The 23,891-nt window shown below is 44.4% G+C and overlaps 1 protein-coding gene across 1 annotated transcript in view; it reads right to left on the reverse strand.

Moving 5' to 3' along the window:
- Positions 1-23,891, reverse strand: part of IGSF21 (immunoglobin superfamily member 21) — a 401,664-nt gene that overhangs the window by 171,445 nt on the left and 206,328 nt on the right. The gene's annotated exons all lie outside the window — the stretch shown is intronic.

Consider the following 23,891-nt stretch of genomic DNA (forward strand, 5'->3'; position numbering starts at 1 on the left):
CCCGCTGCTCCTGGAAGGTGTAATAGTGGCAGAGAGAGAGAGGGGAAGCTGCTGGTATATTTTGCTGGAGCTGTTTAAATTGCCTTCCCACATTATACCAACTCCTCTCCGATGAGGAGCGAATTTGCTCTTCTAGAAATGGAGCAGATGAGGTCTTTGGGGCTGGTTTACAGGAAGGGTTTAAATGAATGGATTAGTCTCTCAGGTCCCTTTTTCTTCCCCTATTAAATGGAGGGGATATTCATCTTGTCCTAAAGCTGGGCTCAGATTTCTTTTTCCCAGGGGCATAAAGACAGATCCTCTCCTTTATCAGTAATTAAGGTAATGGAGTAAGGTAAGGACTCTGGGAGTCAGAAAGAACCCAGGTTCAAGATGCAGCTCCGATGGATGCATGCTCTCTGACTCTGAGTATTTCACCTCTTTCTCAATGCTCTCAGACAATTTTTGAGGCTGTAAATTGGAGAATGGGGGCCAACCTGCATCGGGGGAGAGATTATCTACACCATGAGTTCTTTATATCAATGAAACCATCAGGACCAGTCCCCTAGAATTATAAGTTAATTGTTCTACAACTTTTCATTTTCATTTGGACTTTCAAGCTCTAGGTAGCAGATTTATGGACCTTATGTACCAGACCAGCTAGCTTGATCCCTAAAAATCAACTCTGTTCCCACCCCAAAGCTCCAAAAATGTATACAAAGCCCTAACACGTATACAGAATGACAATTTTTCAGCTAGTGATAATATTAAAAATTCATATTTTTAGACTGCCTTAAGATTTACAGAATGTAGTGAACAGAGTTTTGTAGTGGGAGTGAAAAATATCTGAGTTCAAATCCTGGCAGTCACTGGCTGGGTGACAAAGAAAAGTCACTTAAATTTGAAAAAGAAGCCTCAGTTTCCTCATCAGCAAGTGGGAATGATATTATCTATTATGGTTCCTGGCACAAAGTTGGAGCTTAATAACTGTTTCTTGATGGTTTTATTTATTTATTGACTAGAGTATTTAGTTTACAAGGTTTTTATGAGATTCCAATAAGGTAACATATGTAAAGCATTTTGGAAATCTTAAATTGCTACATAAATGCTTCTTCTGGTGCCCATGAATTTGGTGTCGTTCCTCTGTTGCTTATCTCTAATTTATCCTGTTTATATCTTGCTTGTACATTGCTGTTTGCAGGTGTTCTCCCTGAAAAGACTGTAAGCCCTCTAAGGTCAGAGATTGTCTTGTGCATTTTTTGATATGTCAAGTGCTTAGCACAGTGCCTGGAACACAGTAGGTGCTTAATACGTGTTTGTTGACTGATTATTCTTATTTCCTCACCATGACCCTTATTTTACATACGGGAAAACTGCATCTTTAAGGGGTGACTTGCTCACAAGGATACAACCATGTATCCTGAGGCAGGAATTCTATCTCTTCCCTATTGTCCAAGAAATCACCATGTCTTTCACTGTAGGGAACTGTGATGTTCTCTTCTTTAAAATATAATGGTTCTCTGGGGGAGAGCACGTTTCTCAGGGAGGTTTTCTGGAGGCAGCCTTAGTTTCCGTTAAAAGTAATAATCACTCCAAATGCAGCCAGCTGATAAAATCCTTCCTTGGGCCTGGGTAGTTTTCTTAGAGGCCTCAGCTTTCCTTGGTTCCAAGAGCTCTCTTTGCTAGTCTTTTGCCTCTAGCTCAACTCTGAATGTCTCCAGCCAAGCACCAAGGTGAAAGTTGGAATGAATCTGACTCCACCTCCCAGAGTGGGTTTGTGGGCTTCCTCTCAGAGTGCTCTGTGTCTGTCCCAGAGTGCTCTCTGGCCCTGGGAGCTTGCTTATGTGTGCTCTCTAAAGGTGTGAACACAAGCATTGTTTCTATCAGTTCCACTTAGTATTTTGTTTCAAGATCTGGCCCATAACATCTCCTCGTAAGATCAGATCAATCATTGATTATTGTCACTATCAACTCTAATGAGTTAACACTTTGTAAGGATTCCAACAGGGAACATATTTGTGAAAATCAGATTTGAACTCTAGTCTTCTGACTGGGGGTCTAGGACTTTCTTGTGCACTATTGTGCCAATTAGCTGCATAATATTTACAAAGGGCTTAGCACAATGTCTGAGTTCAAATTTGATCCTCAGTTTCCTCATCTATAAAATGAACTGGAGAAAGAAATGACAAATTACTCCTATATCTTTGTCAAGAAACCCCCAAATGAGGTCACAGAGAGTCAGTCATTAAGTTGGGATGAGCATTAATGTTGTAGAAAGGGTAGAATCACTGAATGACAGAATTGAAAGAGGCTTTACTCTTAAAGCAAGGTAGTATTAGATGAAACCTTAGAACCCAGGAGGTCAGAGCTTGGAGGGCGCTTAGAACCCAGGATGTCAGAGCTGGGAGAGCCCTTAGAACCCAGGTGGTCAGAGCAGGGAGGGCCCTTAGAACCCAGGATGTCAGAGCTGGAGGGCCCTTAGAACCCAGGAGGTCAGAGCTTGAAGGGTGCTTAGAACCCAGGATGTCAGAGCTGGGAGGGCCCTTAGAACCCAGGAGGTCAGAGCTTGGAGGGTGCTTAGAACCCAGGATGTCAGAGCTGGGAGGGCCCTTAGAACATAACAAGATAAGTATAGAGGAGAATTTGAAGATTCTGTCAAGGCCAACCTCAAAGATCACTCTTCTAAGATTTCTTTCCCAGTTTCCCCAGCTGCTTGCCTTCCCAGCTATGGATTTCTTGCATAGGCTCCTATGCTCCTTATTTCCTAGGTCATCATCTCCATGCAGAACAGAAGCTCTCTGAAGGTAGGGACTGTTTTCCTTCTTGGAATTCCTAGCACTTGCAGAGTTCTTGACCCATAGTCAGGGCTTAATTTGTCTGTAGATGGTTTGAACCATCTCATGTAAACCTCTTATTTAATAGACAAAAAATAAAGGTCCTGAGCATCTCTGTGACTCACAATCACATTCTGGCATTCCTGGCCAGCCCATTATTCATCCTCCCTGCTGCCTTGATAGTTTAACCTGCTGTGCATGGGGCCTGAGGGTGGGAGAGAGTATCTGCCTTTAGGGTACAATTCTTCCTTCCTCTATTATCATGACATCAAATCCCCCTCCCCAACCTTCCCATCTCCCTTCCCCAGGCACAGTTGCCTGCCCGGGAAGCCTCAGCCCCAGAAAGGGCTCTGCGTTGGCTGTAATGGTCAAGGAGGCTGGGTCTCCATCCTTTCTCCCAGGAAGAAAGCCATCTTGGCTCTGAGTGAGCTTGGACAAAATATTTAATCTCTGACCTCAGTTTCTTTTTCTGTAAAAGAAGATCATCTCTAACTCTTCTGGGCCGGCCGATGGCCCTCCGGCATTCCCGAGCAGAAGAGTACAGCGTATTCCTTTTCACCGCCTCCCCCCTCTCCCCCAAGCGACTGCTAACCTGCTGATCTAGCAGAGGAGCCCGGAGAGGGCCGGGCCCTGCTTCCCACCCCTCGGGCCGGGGGAGGCCCGGAGCCCGTGGGGGAGGGGCAGGCCCGGGGTAATTGGCTCTCCCCGGGTCTGTGGGGGAGATCTGGTTTTGACAGAGACAGCTGGTGTCATAAATTGCCTTGTCTCATCTGGTTACCGGGAAAGAGCAGACGCCGCACGTGGCATGGGGTGGGGGCGAGGGGGGCTGGGCCGGAATGAGGCTCGTGGCAATCAGCAGAGGCCCCGAGGCTTCTGCACGTGTGCCCACGGAGGAGAGTGTGTGAGATTGTGTGTGATTGTGTATGTGTGTGTTAGTGTGTGTGTGAGTGTGAGATTGTGTGTGTGACTGTGTGTGAGTGTGTGTGTGAGTGTGAGTGTGTGTGTGTGTGATTGTGTGTTGTGAGTGTGTGTGAGAGTAAGAGATTGTGTGTGTAGTTGTGTGTGTGTGAGATTGTGTGTGATTGTGTGTGATTGTGTGTGTGTGTTGTGTGTGTGTGTGTGTGTGTATTAGTGTGCATGTCTACGAGAGAAGCGGAGCGGGCTCTGCGCCTCCGAGAATAAGAGCTGTGAGCTCCGTGTTCTGGGGCCCGGGGCACCAGGGGAAGGAAGGAGAACGCGCCCTTCTTTCAGGACGGGGGTTAGGGAGCAGGCGGTGTGAACGCGCCCAGAGAAAGGGCAGCGTCGGGCGTGAGCCCAGGTGGGGCACGCAGCCAGGCCTGGTGGGAACGTGAGCCCAGGCCGGGGGCGAGAAGGTGCTTGTGTGGGCAGTGCGGACCGAGGGCTCCCTGGGGCGCGGGCGCGGGTGTGTCTAGGGGGGCGCGTGAGAGAACGGGGTTTCAGAGATACCCTTGGATCTAGGGATGTTTTGTAGGAGCGCGCGGTAGACTGGGAGTATTTTTTAACACAGCTTGAATGAAAGTATTAATTTGTGGAAAGGTATCTGTGAGAATGTGTGTGTTTAGAGGAGGTGCATGTTTAACAAATGTTTGTTGAATGAATAAATGAATGTTGATGAGAAAATTTTCTCCTCTCCTCTCCTCCCACCTCCTCCTCTCTCCTTTCTTTCCTCTCCCTCTTCCTCTCTCTCTTCCCCTCCCTCCTTCTCTTTCTTTCCTCCCTCTCTCTTTCTCCTTTCTCTAATTCTCTTTTTCTCCCATTTTCTTTTTCTTACTCATAGTCTCTCCCTATCTATCTCTGTCTCTCTTCCTCTCTGTCTCTCTCTCTCCTCTCCACTCTTTCTGTCTCTAAAAGTCTATTCTGTATGTCTGTCTCTTCATTTTCTTCCCTCTCTTTCCTCCTCTTTCTCTTCTCTTTTTGAGTCTGTTCTCTCTGTGTGTGTCTCTATCTCTCTCTGTTTCTCTCTATTTCTATTTCTCTCTGTCTCTTTCCCCCTCCCTCCCTCCATTCCTCTCTCCCTTTCTCCTTTTTCAGTTTCTTCACCTGAGACATGAGGACCTGAATTGGATAGTCTCTAAGGTCTCCTCCAGCCCTCAGTCTGGAATTCTTGGCAACATTGGGAGAGGCTGTGTGCCTAGGATGTGTGAGGAGGCGCTCATAGGTCCTCGGAAGCAGGTGAAAAGATGCCCGCCACATCATGGTGGGCAGAGTTTGGTTTGGGAGCCGGGAAGATCTGCTTTCAAGGTCTGTTTCTGACCCCCTGCTTGTGTGACTGGTTGAATAACCTAGTTGAGGAGACTGTCCAAGGCTCTGAGCCATGAAGGGTCCATCCCCAGGGACCCCCTCTGCCAGTGAATCCCCTCTGATTCTGATCTCTGTTTAGGGAGTGGAGGAGCATGAGAATATAGAAGGGACATGTCCATGTGTGTTCATGGGAGCTCGGGTAATTGAAAGTGAGTCAGCAGGTGTAAAGATGTCCCAGGAGTGAGATCATGGACATCACTAAAAGCCTCCCCCTACTGGTACCGTACAGGGTCGGCAGGAAGCCACGCTAGGGGGCGAGCAGGGCTCTCCTGTACCTGGTCAGACAGACCAATTCCGGGATGGCCTGGATTGCACCATCTTTTCACCCTACCAACTTCCCTACCACTCCTCTCACTTCCCCCTCCACCCCTGGGAGCTTTCTAAGCCAGCATCCCCACCTCCTTTCCCAATCTCCCTAAGCTTCCACTCTGCCAGCTTTATGGCCCCAGGGAGACAAGTTTAACTGCTGAGCCAAAAGCTGCCTGTAAAATGAATGATGCTGTGGGATGGGATCATTCCTTCCCCCCTCCAAGCCCCTAAACAAGGCCTCTCTCTGAGAAGGGCCTGTATGTCCTCCTTATTTCCCAAAGTATCAGGCTCCTTTGGGACCCTTGGACAGATCAGAAGCTGGGGTGAGGGGGCCTTAGAACACAGGAGGTCAGAGCTGGGGGGGCCCTTAGAACCCAGAATGTCAGAGCTGGGAGGGCCCTTAGAACCCAGGAGGTCAGAGCTGGGAGGGCCCTTAGAACCCAGAAGGTCAGAGCTGGGAGGGGCTTTGGAAAATATGCAGGAAAATATGACTAGGAGTCAACAGCCATAACTGAGACTAAAAAACCTGGATATCCTGACTCCCTCTGTGACTTCAGGCAATAGTTTCATTTCTCTTGACTCAGTTTCCTCACTGAAAATGAAGGTTTGGTTTTAGACACTCTTCTTGTTCTAAATCTATGAGTCTTTGATACTGAAGAGCCATTAGAGCTATTTCTACCTGAAGGCATGACCTCTTTGAGGAACAACATTTGCTGCTGTCCTGTGTTTTTGGCAACCTGAGCCCATTTATCTTCCTATAGTTTTCAAGCTTTTCTTCCTATATTTCCCAGCAGGACCATCCTTAATTGAATGGGGAGATTGGTCCTCCTGAAAATCCCCTGAGATACACACCATATATGGTTTCCCTTAGTGATGGCCCAGAGACTTATGGCACCCCCAAAGTCCATATTGACTAGTCTGAATCCCACTCCCACAAATTTAAGAATTTGCTCTAGGTTAGGGTGTCAGGGAAGAGTGGAAGGACGCCACTCAGGGAACCATTTTCTTATCTGTTGAACAGATAACCCCCAGTTATTATTCAGTTAATCTTTTAAATTTGCTTTTCTCTATTCCAACTTGTCTAATGGATAACTGACATTTCTGTGCACCTTTAAAGTCTGCAGTGTTTTCCTCATGCTAGCCATGGGAGGTTGTTATTTAAAGATGAGGAGGCTGAGACCTGGAGATGAAAAGTCACTCCCTTCTTGTCATACACCTAATGTCAGACCCAACTCCTGTAAGTTCCCTCCGTAGGACTTCTCTACAGACGTTTTCAGAAATAAGTTCCCAGATTGTCTTCTTGGCTGAAGTCAGGATGGTCCTGGAAGGATGTGTGCTTTGGGGGCCCTACAGCCCTCAGAAGCAATATGGCAGGAGCTTTTGGTGTCCAGAATGGGTTCCGCTGCCTGGGGTTACCCATGGTCAGGTGCACCTGTGCTGACAGGTGGAGCCTGACAAGGCCCAGTCACAATGACAGATGTCCGGGCCCCTGCCAGACGATTTGGCCAAAGGACTTGGAAGGTGGTAAGCAGACCAACGTCCCCCAGGAGGGACAGATCTTGCCATGCTGAGCCGCTCCCTCGCCATGCTCAATGGGTGCTACGTTTTCTTCAACATGTGTTCCTCCTTCCCTCCCTTCCTTTGTAACTTTTGGGGGACGAAGCCCCTCGATGATTCAGCAGTGGTCTGCCCGCCTGCCCTGCTGGTGGAGGATGCCAGTGACCGCTGGGGTGCCAGCAGCTCCAGCCCATAGTAATTAACAAACAGTGGCCACGGGCAGCTCCAGGCCAGTGGAGCCTGTCCATCTGTCGGCTGCTGCTCGGAAGGATCATTTTATCAACAAGCTCTGTACAGAGGAAATACGCCCTTTGTTCAAGTGGCAACCTCAGAATCAGGCTAATGAAGAGCAAGAAAAGGTTGGAGGAATCACAGGAACCAAGGAGACATGGAGGTGGAAGGGATCTGAAACTGCTGAAGAGACCTTTAGACCTGAGCATTTCAGAGCTGCATAAAGTAGGTAAGTCATGGCTGGAAGCTGGAAGGGGTCTTAGGGTATCAAATGCCAGAACTAGCAGAAAATTTCCAAATATTAAATGTCAAAGCAGGAATGAGCTACAGACAAAGCAGTGTCAGACCTGGGAGGGCCCTTAGAACCCAGGATGTCAGAGCTGAGAGAACCCTTAGAACCAAGGATGTCAGAGCTGGAAGGGAACTTAGAACCCCAGAGGTCAGAGCTGGGAGTACCCTTAGAACCCAGGAAGTCAGAGCTGGGAGGGCCCTTAGAACCCGATGTCAGAGCTGAGAGGGGGCTTAGAACCCAGGAGGTCAGAGCTGGGAGGGCCCTTAGAACCCAGGAGGTCAGAGCTGGGAGGGCCCTTAGAACCCGATGTCAGAGCTGAGAGGGGGCTTAGAACCCAGGAGGTCAGAGCTGGGAGGGCCCTTAGAACCCAAGAGGTCAGAGCTGGGAGGGCCCTTAGAACACGGGATGTCAGAGCTGGGAGGGCCCTTAGAGCCTGGGATGTCAGAGCTGGGAGGGATCACAGAACAAGCAATAGCAGAGGTGAAAGAAGCCTTGGACTATGTCATTTCTGGGAGGGCCCCTAGAACACTGAACAGAAAATGGAAGACCCTTAATGCACTGTATATCTATGTCAAAAGGGATCTTAGAGATTATCTAATCCATCAACTACATTTCCAGAGAAGGAAATTTCCTCCAGAGAGGAAATTCCAGAGAAGAAAAATTTCTTTCTCTATTACATATTGTCAGTAACAAAGCTGGGAAAAGAGCCCAGATTTTCTGCTTGCAAATCCAGAACTCTTTCTATTGAGAGTCCTTGAATGATGCAGTTCATTCTCCAGCCTTTGGACAGGTCTCCTCTCTATCTATCCTGAAGAATGGTGGGCAAAAGTGTCTAGATGGTGTCTCACTGACCATAACTTAGACAAAGTTGATTTCTACAATATGGTGCGGTCTAGGAAAAATAACACTGGAAATGAAATCGGGAGAGACGAGGGTTTAAACATGGTACCAGATATTAGCAAAGTCAAGTAATATTTTTAAGCACCTATCAAAGGGCAGGCCCTGTGCTTAGTCATTTTTTTATACAAAGAAAGACAAAACCATCCCTACCCTCAGAGAGCTTATAATTTAATGAGAGGACAGCAGACAAGGATGAAGTAGCTGTGAGATGACAATTAAACCACTTTACATAATATTTCTGAGCCTCAACTTTCTCATCTGTAAAATGAAGATAAATAATTCCCATAGCCGTGATCTCACAGGATTGCAACGGGAACTGAATGCAAAATGATAAAATTTAAGCACAATATTTTGTTGTTCAGTTGTTTCAATTATGTCCAATTCTTAGTTATCCCATTTGGGGTTTTCTTAGCAAAGATATTGGAATGGTTTGCGATTTGCTTCTCTAGTTCATTTTACAGATGAGAAAACTGAGGCCCAGGGGAGTTAAGTGATTTCAGATTTTAGATTTAGGGTCTTCTTGGTATTATTGTTGTTCAATCATTTCAGCAATGTCTGAATCTTCATGACCCCATATGAGGTTTTCTTGGCAAAGATACTGGAATAGTTTGCCATTTCCTTCTCCAGCTCATTTTACAAATGAGGAAACTGAGCAAAATAAGGCAAAGTGGCTTGTACAGGATCCCACAACTAGTGGAGTAAATGAGGTCAGATTAGAACTCAGGACTTCCTGACTCCAAGCCCAGGGCTCTATTTACTGTGTCATCCAGCTCCCCCCAAGCTTTCTTAGATCCATAACTTTCAAACTTTAAAATTTCCTTAGATCTAATTATAAAATTTGAGAGTCACGGCATGTTGTAATACTAAAAGTGAAATGAAGCAATGAGAAAGATGGTGGTTGGACATGAGCAGACAAAGAAGGAGTTGATCAATGTCATCCAAGGTGTCTCTATGGGTAGAGCAGAAGGCCTGAGTTTAGATCCTGCTGCAGACACTAATTATCTGTGTGACCCTGAGCAACTCAATCATTTTCCTCCTCTATAAGAATGGCAGCATTGAGTGGCTACCCATCAATTGGAGAATGGCTGAATGATTATGGTATATGAATGTTATGGAATATTATTGTTCGGTAAGAAATGACCAGCAGGATGATTTCAGAAAGGCCTGGAGAGACTCACATGAACTGATGTTGAGTGAAATGAGCAGGATCAGGAGATCGTTATACATGGCAACAAGAAGATTATGAGATGATCAATTCTGATGGACGTGCCTCTTTTCAAAATTGAGGTGATTAGGGCCAGTTTCAATGAACTTGTGATGGAGAGAGCATCTGCACCCAGAGAGAGAACTGTGGGGACTGAGTGTGAATCACAACATAGCATTCTCACTCTTTTTGTTGTTTTTTGCTTGCTTTTTGTCCCCTTTCTCATTTTTTCCCTTTTTGATCTGATTTTTCTTGTGCAGCATGAAATATGTGCATATTTATACACACACACATATAAGAAACATGTGTAGAAGAATTGCATGTTTGCCATATATTGGATTACTTGCAATCTAAGGGAGGGGGCGGGGAGAAGGGAGGAAGAAAAAAATTTGGAACACCAGATTTTGCAAGGATTGAAAATTTTTGTTGCCTGATTTTGAAAATAGCTAAAAATAAAGAAAAGAAAAACTTTTTATCCTGGCAAAAAATAAAATATTATTTAACTTAAAAAAGAAAGGTAGCATTAATAGCACCTGCTTCATAGAATTGTTGTGAGCATCCAATGGAATTCTATCACAAAAATGTTTTGCAAACTTCAAAGTGCTGTATAAATGCTAGTTGTTATTATACAAGAGAAGAAAACTGCGAGAGGCCGGTGATGGCAGACTGTGCAGGCCCCTGACATACTTGTTGTATGTCAAGAGAAGCCGAGGAATGACCCCCCAACATTTTGCGTGGAGCCCCCCGCCCCATGAGGCTGAGGATGTGCAAGAGTCACGCAGAGCTCTGTAAAGTGTGGATCCTCTGGCAAGTGCATCAGGGGCAGGATGTGTACACCCAGAAGTCTGAATATGTTTAGACTGGATGAGCAGGACCAAGGGATGGGGGACCTTGGTAACCAGCAGTAGCCAAGACTGGACTGTGCATATCATGCTCAGTCCTATAGAAATGCTGCAATCAACAGTGATAACTCCTATATCCTGAAAATACGAATGATACAAAACACTTTTCTGACAGACGATGCAGGGGAAGTAGCAAAAAGCATATGTTGTCTACATTTTATTTTATTTTATTTTTTCTGAGGCAATTGGGGATAAGTGACTTGCCCAGGGTCACACAGCCAGGAAGTGTTAAATGTCTAAGGTCAGATTTGAACTCAGGTCCTCCTGACTTCAGGGCTGGTGTTCTATCCACTGTGCCACCTAGCTGCCCCCCTGCATTTTACATATGGGGAAACTGAGGTTCTGGGAATTTAATTTAATTTAAGTAACTTTTACAGATGAGGAAACTGAGGTTCTGGGAATTTAATTTAATTTAAGTAACTTTTACAGATGAAGAAACTGAGGCTCAGGGAACTTAAATAATTTAAATAACTTTTACAGATGGGGAAACCAAAGCTCAGGGAATTTAAGTAATTTAATTTAAGTAACTTTTACAGATGGGGAAACTAAGACACGGGGAATTTAAGTAATTCTTTCAGGAAGTGGAAGAACCACATCATCTAACTCCTGGTCGGATTCTGCCTTTCCAGAACCCCCCTCCCACCCCCACAGTCTGGAAAGCTTACAATTATATCACTTTTTATTGCTTTGTCCTAAGCTTAGTAAGAGTCCCAATCCTTGCTCCCTTCATGAGCCCCCTCCCCAATTTGCTTCTGGCTGAGCATACCAGAGAGGGAAACATCATCCAATTAAACCGTCACGTTCCATTCCTGCTGCCAGCCTGGCCTTGATTGCTGAGATGCTCCCAGTGTGGCCAGAGACAGTCCCGATGCTTTTCTCCCTCTGTCCCTCCTGGCTAATCATCTGCTGCCCCTCTTCTTCCCAGCACGAGCACTAGAATGGATAAGTGCCTCCTGGAGAGCCTGAGAATTGGCCAGACCAGGCAGGGGCCTTCTGCTCCCACCCCTTTGCCCCCAACCTAAGAAGAAGCATTTCTTCAGCTGCTTCCTCAGACGCTTCTTTCCCATCAGGGGTAAGGTCTTAGGCTGTGGGATGGGGGGAAGACTTTCATCAGAGTCCCGTCACCTATCACCTTCATTCTATTCATGCAATTGCCTTCACCCCTTCTGCCCCGGACTACTGCAGTAACCTTCTGTTTGGGGGCCCAGCTTCCAATCTCGTCCCTCTCCTTCCTGCAGCCGCCAAAATCACCTTCCCCAAAGCCTAGATCTGACTATGGGACTGCTCAAGGATGTTCATCTGTTCCCCATTACCTGTAAGAGAGCTAGGAACTCCTCCGTGTAGCCTTTTTAACCCCCTCCCCAACCTGGCTCTTCTCTTTTTAGATTTATTTCACATCTCTTCTCTTTGCACACTCTAGTATCCCAAATGGGCTATTGGACTTGGTACTCCATTTCCCACCGCAGGCTGCCCTTCATGCTTGAAACACACTCCACTTTCACCGTGACTTCCTCCCAAGTTCAGCTGGTATGCCTCCCCTCGTGGGAAGCCTTTCTGGATCTCCCAATTGTTGCTGTACCTTCGCTCCTCAAATATACTTGTTTACATCATCCAGTATATTTATCTGTATGGCATGCTACAAAGCACTTTTCTCATAGATGATGCAGGGGAAGTAGCAAAAAGTATATGTTGCCTACATTTTATTTTATCCATTTATTTTATGCAGAAGTCTGATACTGAAGTCCGATATTTGTTTTATCCATTCCATCTCCAGTAGAATGAAAACTTCTTGAGGACAAGCACTTTTAAAAAAGATCTAAACTATCTAGCACAACATCTTGTAAGATAGAAGTGCTAAATAAATGCCGGCTTAAATTGAACATTTATCAGTTCTGTTTATATTCTCAGCATCTGATACACTTTTTTGTTCACTTGTTTCTGTTCTGTTCTTTGTGACTAAAGCTGGGATTTTCTTGACAGCAATATTGGAATGGTTAGCCATTTCCTTCTTCAGCTCATTTTACGGAAGAGGAAACTGAGGCAAACAGTTACATGACTTGCCCAGATTCACATAGTTAGCTAGATTGGAACTCACAAAGGTAAGTTTTTCTCACTTAAGGTCTAGTGCTCAATCCACTATGCTACCTAACTGCCCCCCAAAATAAGTGCTCAATAAATGCTTATTGATTTGACTTAAATTTGGACTTAGATACATAAATAGCTTAATAATGAGTAATTATAACAATAACAATAGCTATATTTATAGAGTGTTGTAAAATTCACCAAGCATTTACCCATATTAACTCATTTGCTACAGAAGGATCTTGATCACCTTTCATTTTACAGACCAAATGTCAGTCCTTTTCATCATCTCTATCCTCAGGGCCAAGCACAGAGCCTTGCATGAACCAGGAATTCAATAAATAATGGGTTGGGTTGAAATACAGTTAAAAATCAATCAATCAATTAGTCATTAGATGCTTATTAAGCACTTCGAATCTACCAGGTATTTGAGCCTCCCCATTTTGGATGAGATGACCTGCAGATCTATAAATATAAACAACTTAATTTTAGAAAGAGACACTAACACCGGGAGGGGATCAGGATAGTAGCTGAGCCATGAAGGAGGCTAAGGATTCTCAGAAGTCAAGGAAAGGAAGGAAAGTGCAAAGGTATGGGAAAGGGGAAGGGGATGTCATGCTAGAGGAAGAAGCCGAAGGCTGTTGTGAATGGAGCCAAGAACGCATGAAGGGAAATAAGGTAGAATAAGCCTGGAAAAGTAGGTTGGAGTCAGGTTAGGAGGGTCTTGAATTACAACATATTATTAGGATCAGAAGCTCATATCTCTAGAGTTTTAAGGAATCTTAGTGGCTATGTAATCCAACAACACCATTGCATGGAATATTTAAGATGTGCAGAGCACTTTTATATTTAATCATCAGAATTGTGTGGTGAAGTGATTTTCCCACAGACAAACAGGAATTGAGTCAGGGATGGAATCAGCAACCTCATCATTACTGGCTCCATGGTTCTCTTTTTCAGGTCAGGGTAACTTCACCTGGCCAAAAAATCCACTCCTACAGCCTTCCTCCTGATCATGGGTCTCTTCACACTTAGCTGGACTGGATCTCTATTTATAGATACCATCTGTCACCAGAACAGTTCTCAGAGGTGGTTGAGTCAGTCTGAATTCTACTCTGACCACTTAGCTTTGAGAACCCATGGAGCCCCATGACCTTAGGAGACTTACATCTGTAAGTGAACCTTAGAATAGTAGGAAAGTGGCTGGGAAGAGGGGACAAAGAAGTTGCAATCAGTGCTCAGTAATAATAATTTTCATAAGAGAAATGGTAAAAGATAAAGAATCATAGACTCAGAGTTGGAAGGGAACTTTCTCACATCTGTCCTCCCCAGTCCATTCACAGAGCCTTTACCCTTGCTCAGACCCTCATCACTTCAGGTCTCAATCAAAACTGTGGGTCAAGACCCCATATGGAGTTGTGTGATTGAATGTGGAGGTTGCAAAATTGTTATTTATCGTCAGCAAATGTTTTATTTGTGTTGTTGATTTTAAATACCTTGTACTTAGATAACTGAGTCATATAAAAATTTCTTGATTGAATAGGGGTCCTGAGTAAAAAAAAAAGTTTAAGAAGCCTTGGTTTAGATCCCTGCAAAGACTCCTTTGAGTCAAATTTCTCTCCACTTTAATCCATCCTCAAATATCAAAGTAATTTTTTCCCTACAACACCATGACATTCCCCTCCTCAATAAACTTTAGTAGTTCTCTGTTACCTCCAGGATCAAACATTAACTCATCATTTGTCATTTACAGCCTATCATAATTTGACCCTTTCCTACCTTTCCAATCATACCCATTACTTCCTTTCACATACTATATGGTCCAAGCATTATTGACTTCCTTGCTGTTCTGCATATATAAACATTCCCTCTCACCTTCATACCTTTGTAGTAGCTGTCTTCTTCCTTCCTTCTCATCTCTTCAAAACTCACCTTAAGCACTACTGTCTACTTGAAGCTTTTACTGATCTCTCTCCCTTAAATTACTTTGTAGTCATCTTTTTTTCCCCCTGAGGCAGTTGGGGTTAAGTGACCTGCTCAGGGTCACACAGCCAGGAAGTGTTAAGTATCTGAGACCAGATTTGAACCCAGGTCCTCCTGACTTCAGGGCTAGTACTCTAGCCACTGAGCCACCTAGCTGCCCCCTTGTAGTCATCTTTTAATAGTCTATGTGGACAACTGGATGGCAGAGCTGAAAGAGCGTTATTGGAGTCAAGAGAACCTGAATTCAAATCCACCCTCAGACACTAGCTATGTGACCCTGGACAAATCACTTCCCCTTGTTTATCTCAGTTTCCTCATTTGTAAAATGAGCTGGGGAAGGAAATGGCAAATGACTCCAGTGTCTTTGTCAAGAAAACCCAAAACAAGGTCATGAACAGTTGGGACATGACTGAAACGATTGAACAACAACAATAACAACAACTCTATATGTTTATGTATTAACAAGTAATAATTCACTTGTCCACACTCTTTATAATTTGCATTGTGGGATTTATTCACTACAACTCTTTGAGTCAGGCAAAGTAACTGTTCATCTTACGAATAGGGGTGGGTTAACTGAGGATTAATGAGGGGAACCATTTTCCCAATACACGATTATTAACAGATGGATCAGAACCAGAACCCACCCTGCACTCAAACAAAGACCCGCTCACCATCCCAGAATGGCCAGGGCGGTCCCTGTCCTTAATAAGCCAAATCCTGCAACTCCATTTTCCGGTCCCCAGCGTTTCTGGGAGTGGGGGAGGAAAGTTAATGAATGCACACATACACATAACCAGGTTTGACCGTTAAGACACTTTTTCTTATCTCAGGCCGCCCGTCCGGACCCAACTTCATTGTTGCCTCCCCTCCATGCTTCGCTAGCCTGCTAAGTGAGGCCTGAAAATTACTTGCACGGTCAGATAAATATTACAGCAGTCAAAGGTGCGGCTTTGGCGGGAAGAATGATATGTAATTTGCAGAAATGCTACCAGTGCATCAAATCACCCACCCGGATCCCTCCTCAGGAAAACGTGATTGATAGCCTGGAGGGCACAAGTTGTTGTTTTTTAAATCACCGACACATACAGAAATGAAAAGAATGGAGACAACTCCCAACTGCTCCATGATCCAATTGGAAGGAAAGACGCTTGGGAGCTCGACTCACGTGCAGACAAGGATCCAGAGATTCTAAGAGGCTGGTATTCTACCAGTCCATGAGACCAGATTTTGTCACATCACTGCTCTTGGAGTCAGTTTCCTCCTCTGAAAAATGAGAAACGTAGACTGGAGGATCTCCAAAATCTCTTCCAGTTTCAGATCTAAGATCTCAATGTAACGGTATCCCAAGAGTCAAGGATTCCCTTAGTGTAATACTGAAAGCTTCTGATTAAAATTCCAAGATTCTAACATCTTATGAATCTAAGATTCTTCAGTCCCAAGGGTCCAGGATTCTATGAATCTGATATTCTAAGTTTCTATGAGGCTAAAATTCTGTGATTCTAAGATTTCATGAGTTTAAAATTCTGAGTAGAAGAATCCTATGAAATTGTAAGATTCTGTGAGCTTCACATTGTGTGATTCTAAAATTGGATGAGTCTAAGATGATGTGATTCTAAAAATTTAGAATTCTGTTGTCCTGACAGTCTTAATTCCTATGATTTTAAGATTCTATGATCTGGAGATTTTTTAAATTCATCACATTGGGCAGAGCAGAGATTAGAGCAGAGGTCTCCTGCCTCTTTGTCCAAAAGACTTTTGAGTGGGCCATGATTTCAAAGGAGCTGGAACAGACCTGAGAGATGATAAGGTTTAATTCTCTCTTCTTATGGATAATAGAACAAACTTGTGAAATCAAAGTGACTTACCCAGGATCCCATGCTTGGGATGCTTTCCCTGGCTTTCTTCATGCTTCAGCTAACATCCTACCCTCGACAAGAAGCTTTTTTTAGTCCCCCTCAAAACTGGTGCCTTTCTTCTGTTAATTCTCTCTCACTTCTCCTGGAGACTTTTTTGTACAAAGTTGTTTTCATGTTGTTTCTTTCATTAGACTATAAGCTCCCTGAGAGCAGGGACTCTGGTCTTTGTTTGGGTGCAGTACTTAGCACAGTGACTAGCACATAGTGGGCTCTTTTTAAAAAAAAATTTTTTTTTAGTAGGCTCTTAATAAATATTTATCGACTGCCATTTTTTTCCTCTCTAACTCCTGGCTTTCCTGGGCTTCCTCCAAGTCTCAGTTCCAATTCTGCCTTTCGTAAGAAGTCTTAGCCAATCAATCCTCCGGTCTATATATTGATCACAGAAAACTGCTTGCAGATTGCCATCACTATCAGAATGTATGCTCCTTGAAAGCAACCCATGCTTTTGCCTTTCTTTGAATCTCTTATGCTTAGGATTGTGCTCATCACATAGTAGGATATTTATTAATGAGTTTTATCTGATTGACACAGGGAGTCACAGAGTGGGAACTCTGATCCAGGAATTCAATGATGGCAGTACAGGTGGCGTGATGGGTTCTAGTGATGTCTACCACATATTCAATGCATGATGTTGGGGGTTTTATTTCCCTTCTCCAGGCCTCTGTTTGCTCCTCTAAAAGATGGGGAGGATGGATCTGAGGCTTTATAAGCAATTTCCCAATGATGCTCTCCAGTTCTAAAGCTTCTCCCAAGTCTGACATTAGGTATTCTTAGGTCCTGTGAAATTTTAGAATGATAATAGGAATAGGGGCTAGCCCTGTGATTTCATTAATATAAAGATCTCCTAGAGGAGAAAGCTTTCTCTCCAATGCAGGTCTGCACCTTCTCTACAACTTACAGACTTACAAGGGTTACCTAGAGCATGGAGAAATTAAATCCCTTGTCAGTGGTGGGCCTTGAAACAGGGCTTTTTTAGGTTCCCAGATGGATGGATCTTTTCTCTTATAAGTTAGTCACTCAGTCAGTCCATAAACATTTATTAAGTTCCCACTATGTATCAGGGATATTGGGAATACAAAAAGCAAAATATCATGCTCCTCAAAGAGCTTGGTCTAATGGTGGAGACAACATAAAATGAAGCTGAAAAAGTGGAGGTGGGGGAGAGGAGGCAGAGTTACTTGGGGTGTGATGAGATCACATTCTACATCTGATAAGAAAATATGAAGTGATTGTCTCAGGCCCCCTCCTTAAGTGGAGGATCTGGGAGGAGCTCTCTGATGTCCACCTTCCACCCTCTCCAATCAGAGGAAGGGAGGAAGACCCAGGAATGGAAAGGTCTTCAAAGTTTATTCTGACTTGCAAGAAAATGAGTCTCTGGAGATGATGAGCAGCCAGGTGACTACCATGAGGTGATTGCCTGTGGGATCCAAAATTGTCCAGTCTGCGAGAAGAAACACTGAGGCACAGCTCCAAGCCAACAGCTATTTAGTAAAGGGACTAGACTCCTTGAATGAATGAAGTCTCAAATGTTCCTCATGCTCTGCAATACCTCCTTTCCCTAAGGTCTTACCATGATAGGGATTGAAACCCAGATACCCATAAGAGGCAAAGTAACAAACAGAATCTTGCTGATTGGATTGACCTTGCTCAGGACCCTCCAGGAGAGCCAGGAATGAGGCATCAGAATGATTGGTCATGAGATGGACATGGCTAGGGTTATCGCTACTAAGTGGTCATAAAATGGGTACCTCCTCATGTTGGGCAAGAGACGGGGTCTGGAGGTACAAAAACAAGTTGGAGGACTTTCATATCACATTAGGACATCCCACTTACACTAGCCATAGTCACACACTCCTCACTCAAAGGGTGAAGGTCCTCTAGTCACCATATGAATTTTGGGACTTTTATAACAGGTTATTAAAGAGTGAACTTATAGTTTGTAGTTTAAAGTTTGGAATCTGTTTTAGGAAAGAATCTATCTTATCTGATTATCCCTAAATAGAATCTGTAAGATATGTATTAATATATTTTATTGCTATTTTAATACTAGGTGACTAGAGTGACTAAATGTATATTAATAGATATATCTCTCTATCTCCCTATAAGCATTACCCTTATGAAATCATACCAAACTGATTAATATTGATTAGAGTAAAACAGGGATCTAATTTAAAATCATCTATCTAAGACATGGGACCCCTTCCTAAGTGGAACAAATTATAAGTGGCACATAGAGTTAGTGCTTGAAGATTTACATTCATTATCTCATTTGGGTCTCCCAATGGTTCTGTAAAGTAAGTACCACAGGTAGGCATAGAAAGGTTAAGGGACTTGCCTTGTCACATAGCTCATAAGTTAGAAATGGAACATAAAACACATGCTCTCACAACTCCAGATCTAATTTATTTCTGTATATCTTGCTGCTTCCAGGTGCTAAGGTCTCTTCCAGTTCTGACATATTGTGTTCTAAAGGTCCTCCCAGCTCTGACATCCTGGATTCTAAAGGCCCTCCTGGCTCTGACATCCTGGATTCTAAAGGCCCTCCCGGTTCTGACATCCTGGGTTCTAAGGGCGCTCCAGCTCTGACATTCTATGTTCTAAGGGCCCTCCCAGCTCTGACCTCCTGGGTTCTAAGGGCCCTCCGGGCTCTGACCTCCTGAGTTCTAAGGGCCCTCCCGGCTCTGACATCCTGGGTTCTAAGGGCGCTCCCAGCTCTGACATTCTATGTTCTAAGGGCCCTCCCGGCTCTGACATCCTGGGTTCTAAGGGCCCTCCCAGCTCTGACCTCCTGGATTCTAAGGGCCCTCCCAGCTCTGATCTCCTGGATTCTAAGGGCCCTCCCAGCTCTGACCTCCTGGGTTCTAAGGGCCCTCCGGGCTCTGACCTACTGGGTTCTAAGGGCCCTCCCGGCTCTGACATCCTGGGTTCTAAGGGTCCTTCCAGCTGACATCCTGTGTTCTAAGGGCCCTCCACACTCTGATACCCTGGGTTCTAAGGGGCCTCCCAGCACTGATATTCTGTGTTTTAAGGGCCTTCCAAGTCCTGCCATTCCATGTTCTAAGTCCCTCCAGTCCCTGTCATTGTCTAAAATCCTTTTTTATTCTAAGTTCTCTTCCAGCTCTAGCATTCTATTATCTCAAAGCTCTGACATTTAATGATTCTATGAAACCCTTTCTCATTTCATGGATTATAGTGATATTCTTGTCTTCATGCCATAGATGGATGTAGCTTTGGAATGAGATCCTCTCCATGAAGAGCCATTGTTTCTCTCTTTAGGGATTGTCCAAGATTTCAGAACGAGAGAAGGGATTTGTCCATAGATTCTATCCTTCCAGCAGAAATTGGAGTTCAATAATGAGAGCTGAGGACCTGGCTGGAGCCTGGAGGTCTTTTTGAGACCCCCCAAAAGAAGTCTTGCTTTATCCAGCAAGAAGTGAATTCCCAGAACCTGGTCTGCAGAAAAAAGGCTCCAGCCTCATATACTACTGGGTTCTTCTACAGGTTTGGCTAAATGCCTGTCTGATGATTCCTAATGTCCTAAATAAAGGAAAATGATAGGAGCTGATGGGGGTGGAAAGTCCTAAGGAGGATGGGTCATGGACACCCCTCCCACACATACACACCCCTCAGAAATGTCTACCCTCAACTGAAGAAGGGAGTCTAGTGCAGGGGATGGGATTAGAGGACCTAATTCAAATTGTCTCTCTGATCTTACACCCATGGGACCTCGAGCAAGGGTCATAGAACTTTAGAACTGTAAACAATCTCAGAAAAGAGAACATCAGAACTTGGCATGAACACTGAGATGAACTTTCATTTTTCTAGATGAGGAAACTGAGGCCAGAAAAAAGAAAAAAAGAAAAAAAATGATGAGTAGTAGAACTAAGTTCACAAGTAGGAAGCCTCCAGTCTTTCATCTCCATTCTCATTCCATTGTGCCAATCTGGTAGTCAATCAACAAACATTTATTAATTAATACCTACCATGTTCTAGGAACTCGACTAAACAGTGGGAAGACAAAGACCAAAAATCTTGACAGCTTGGACCCCAAAGAGCTTATATTCTTTTAGAGAAAACAAAAATACCCACATAAGAACATACTAGATATATTTTTTTAAAAAGGTTATTTGTTTTGGAGGGTGGGGAGCAGTAGCAACGGGGGGGGGGGGAATGTTAAGAAAGACTTCATTTATGTCAAAGGAAGAACCTGAGCTGAGTCTTGAAGGACACAAGAAGTATCCCATGGGTGTCAGGAGGTCCTCCTTGGTACCCAGTAACTATGATGAGGGAAGAAGGGCAGATGGAAACGGTGCCTTAGTTATGGAGAAAGTGACTAATCCTTAATGGGTGGGAGAACTGAATCACTTTAGGGCCTTGGAGGAAAATAATTAAGAAGGACTCAGCCATTGAGACAGGGCTGGGGATTGCAGAATTGTTTATCTCAGTTACTTGAATTAAGATCTTCATACAAAGGCAAGCATTTCTCTGAGCTTCGGGGATAGGAAAAAAATAGGGTTTTGGCCTCTCATTAATTTTGGTCCCCTGCAGCTTCAGTAATTCAACCACCAGCAACACAGGGAGTGCCAAGGAGGCAGAAAATAAATAAATAAGGCTGTTACCAACCTGCGCAGGGAGAAAAAAACTGCTGACAGGCCACTTAGTGGTAGCTGTAACAGCCATCCAGGTTACAAGGCCCTGGGGCAAATTATATGTAGACAGACTGGGTGGTTGGGTGAATTCAAAGTCAGAGAATGTCAAACTGGGAGGGCCCTTAGAACATGGAATATCAGAGCTGGGAGGGGTCTTAGAACCCAGGAGGTCAGAGCTGGGAGGGCCCTTAGAACATGGAATATCAGAGCTGGGAGGGGTCTTAGAACCCAGGAGATCAGAGCTGGGAAGGCCCTTAGAACCCAGGATGTCAGAGCTGGGAGGACCCTTAGAACCCAGGAGGTCAGAGCTGGGAGGGCCCTTAGAACCCAGGAGGTCAGAGCTGGGAGGGCCCTTAGAACCCAGGAGATCAAAGCTGGAGGGCCCTTAGAATCCAGGATGTCAGAGCTGGGAGGGCCCTTAGAACCCAGGAGGTCAGAGCTGGGAGGGCCCTTAGGACCCAGGATGTCATAGCTGGGAGGGCCCTTAGAACCCAGGAGGTCAGAGCTGGGAGGGCCCTTAGAACCCAGGAGATCAGAGCTGGGAGGAACCTCAGAACTCAGTATCAGAAATAGGAATAATCTTGGAACAATGATTATAAGAACTGAAGGGAAATCTAAAACAAAGAAGTCAGAGGTGGGAGGGACATCAGAACCCACTGTCAGAATTAGGAGAAAACTTGGAACAATAAATGTAAAAACTGAAGGGAAGCCTAGAACAGACAATGTCAGAGCTAGGAGGCTCCTTAGCTAGCACACAGAATGTCAGAGCTGGGAGGAACCTCAGAACCTAGTGTCAGAAATAGGAATAATCTTGGAACAATGATTATAAGAACTGAAGGGAAATCTAGAACAAAGAAGTCAGAGTTGAGAGGGACATCAGAACCCAGTGTCAGAATTAGGAGAAAATTTGGAACAATGAATGTAAAAACTGAAGGGGAACCTAGAATAGACAATGTCAGAGCTAGGAGGCTCCATAGCACACAGAATGTCAGAGCTGGGAGGGACTTTAGAACCTGATATCAGAAATGAGAGAAATCTTAGAACAATGAATGAATGTAAGAATGGGAGGAAAGTCTAGCACACAAAATGTAAGATCTGGGAACACTCTTAGAACAGAGAATGTCGGAGCTGAAAGGTACAGCATTAAGAAAACCCTTAAGATAAAGAACGTCAAAGCTAGAAGATACTTTAGAACATAGATTGTCAGAGAGCTGAGGCGAAGGTTGGGAAGGCATTAGAATAAAAGACATTAGCGCTGAAGGGGACTGTGGAATTTGAAATTTTAAAAACTGAAATGGATGTTAGGGCAGGTTCAGTCCAACGCCTTCATTTTATAGCTGATTAAACAAAATCCCAAAGAACTGCAATGACTTCCTTCAGGTTTCACATGCAGTTCCTGGCCAAGCAAGGACCAGAACCCAGCTTTCCCCACCTCTGAGCATGGCTGTTCTGCCTTTTAAAAAAATCCCCATCTTGTCTCTTTAAGATGTGGACACAGAGCAGAGGAGGCTCCTGACCCCGGTGGGACTTCAGAGACGGGTAATTGTGTTGGAGATATTCCTCTGGGAGCAGGGGGAGCGCACTGACAATTTTCTGATGTGGCGGTTGCTCTCCTCCCCCCTTCCCCAAGGCTCTCTCCACCTCTGCCACCCCAGGATGGGCATCAGGCGGGAGAGTCTGCAGTGGTCTATTTATAGAGCCGGGGAGGGACTGGTTAGCTTTTGTTTTGCAACTCTGTGAAAAGTAATTTTCTCGACTCCCAGAGCGCACTGGTGACCACACTAATAAGGGCTCGAGCAGCACTCGGTGGACAGCCGCGATCCTCTGCCCGCTAACGGTGTGACAGCTTTGTAGCTTTCAAGATTCATTATAGGGCAGCCTGCGCAGAGGCGGCCCCTTGGGATTCTGGTCCCTGCCCAGGGTCCCGGAGTCCGGGCTCTCCCATCAAGTGTCCAACGGGGGCTGCTCGGGGAAAGGAAATGCTCACCACCTGTGATATTTCCAGAAACATAGTAAGGTCTTAGATCTAGAGCTGAAAGGGACCTCCAAGCCAATTTTCAGAGAAGTGAGTCTTGAGGCGGGTAAAATGATTTGCCCAATGAGACATGTAGTTAGGGTCAGAGGTGAGAAGAGAGGTGCTTTTTTTTGTTTGTAATTTTAAACATGGCTTAGAATTAGGTCTGCTATTAACTTGTAATTTCCCCTTAGCAAATCACTTCCATTATTTAGGATTTCAGAGTCAGAAAGGACCTTAGGAACTATCCAGGATATTTCCTTTATTTCACAGGGAAGGAAACTTGAGTTCAAGGGTCAACCCCCTGCCCAATATCACGCCATGGCTTAGAAGCAGGGTTGGACTTAACTTCCATGTTTGCAGAGATGGGCAGGGGGTACTGGAGGTATGGTATACTACACGTGCAGTTAGACTTGGTCGATATGTTGGTAACTCCCCCTCCCCAATTTTCTTTTTAAAATCTTTGTTTCAAGGAATGGATAATCTGTATAAGAAAGGGGAAAGGGATATATTTGAAATGAAGGAGGAAATAAAAAGGAGATATATATGTATACATATATCCATATATATATCCATATATACACATTTGTATATATAAATATGTATATACACACATGTATATATTAATACACACATATACACATATGTATATAAAATATATATGCATATATATACACACATATGTATATACACACACACACACACACACATTAA

The sequence above is a fragment of the Antechinus flavipes genome, chromosome 3, assembly GCF_016432865.1.
Source record: "Antechinus flavipes isolate AdamAnt ecotype Samford, QLD, Australia chromosome 3, AdamAnt_v2, whole genome shotgun sequence".
NCBI classification, from domain to species: Eukaryota; Metazoa; Chordata; class Mammalia; order Dasyuromorphia; family Dasyuridae; genus Antechinus; species Antechinus flavipes.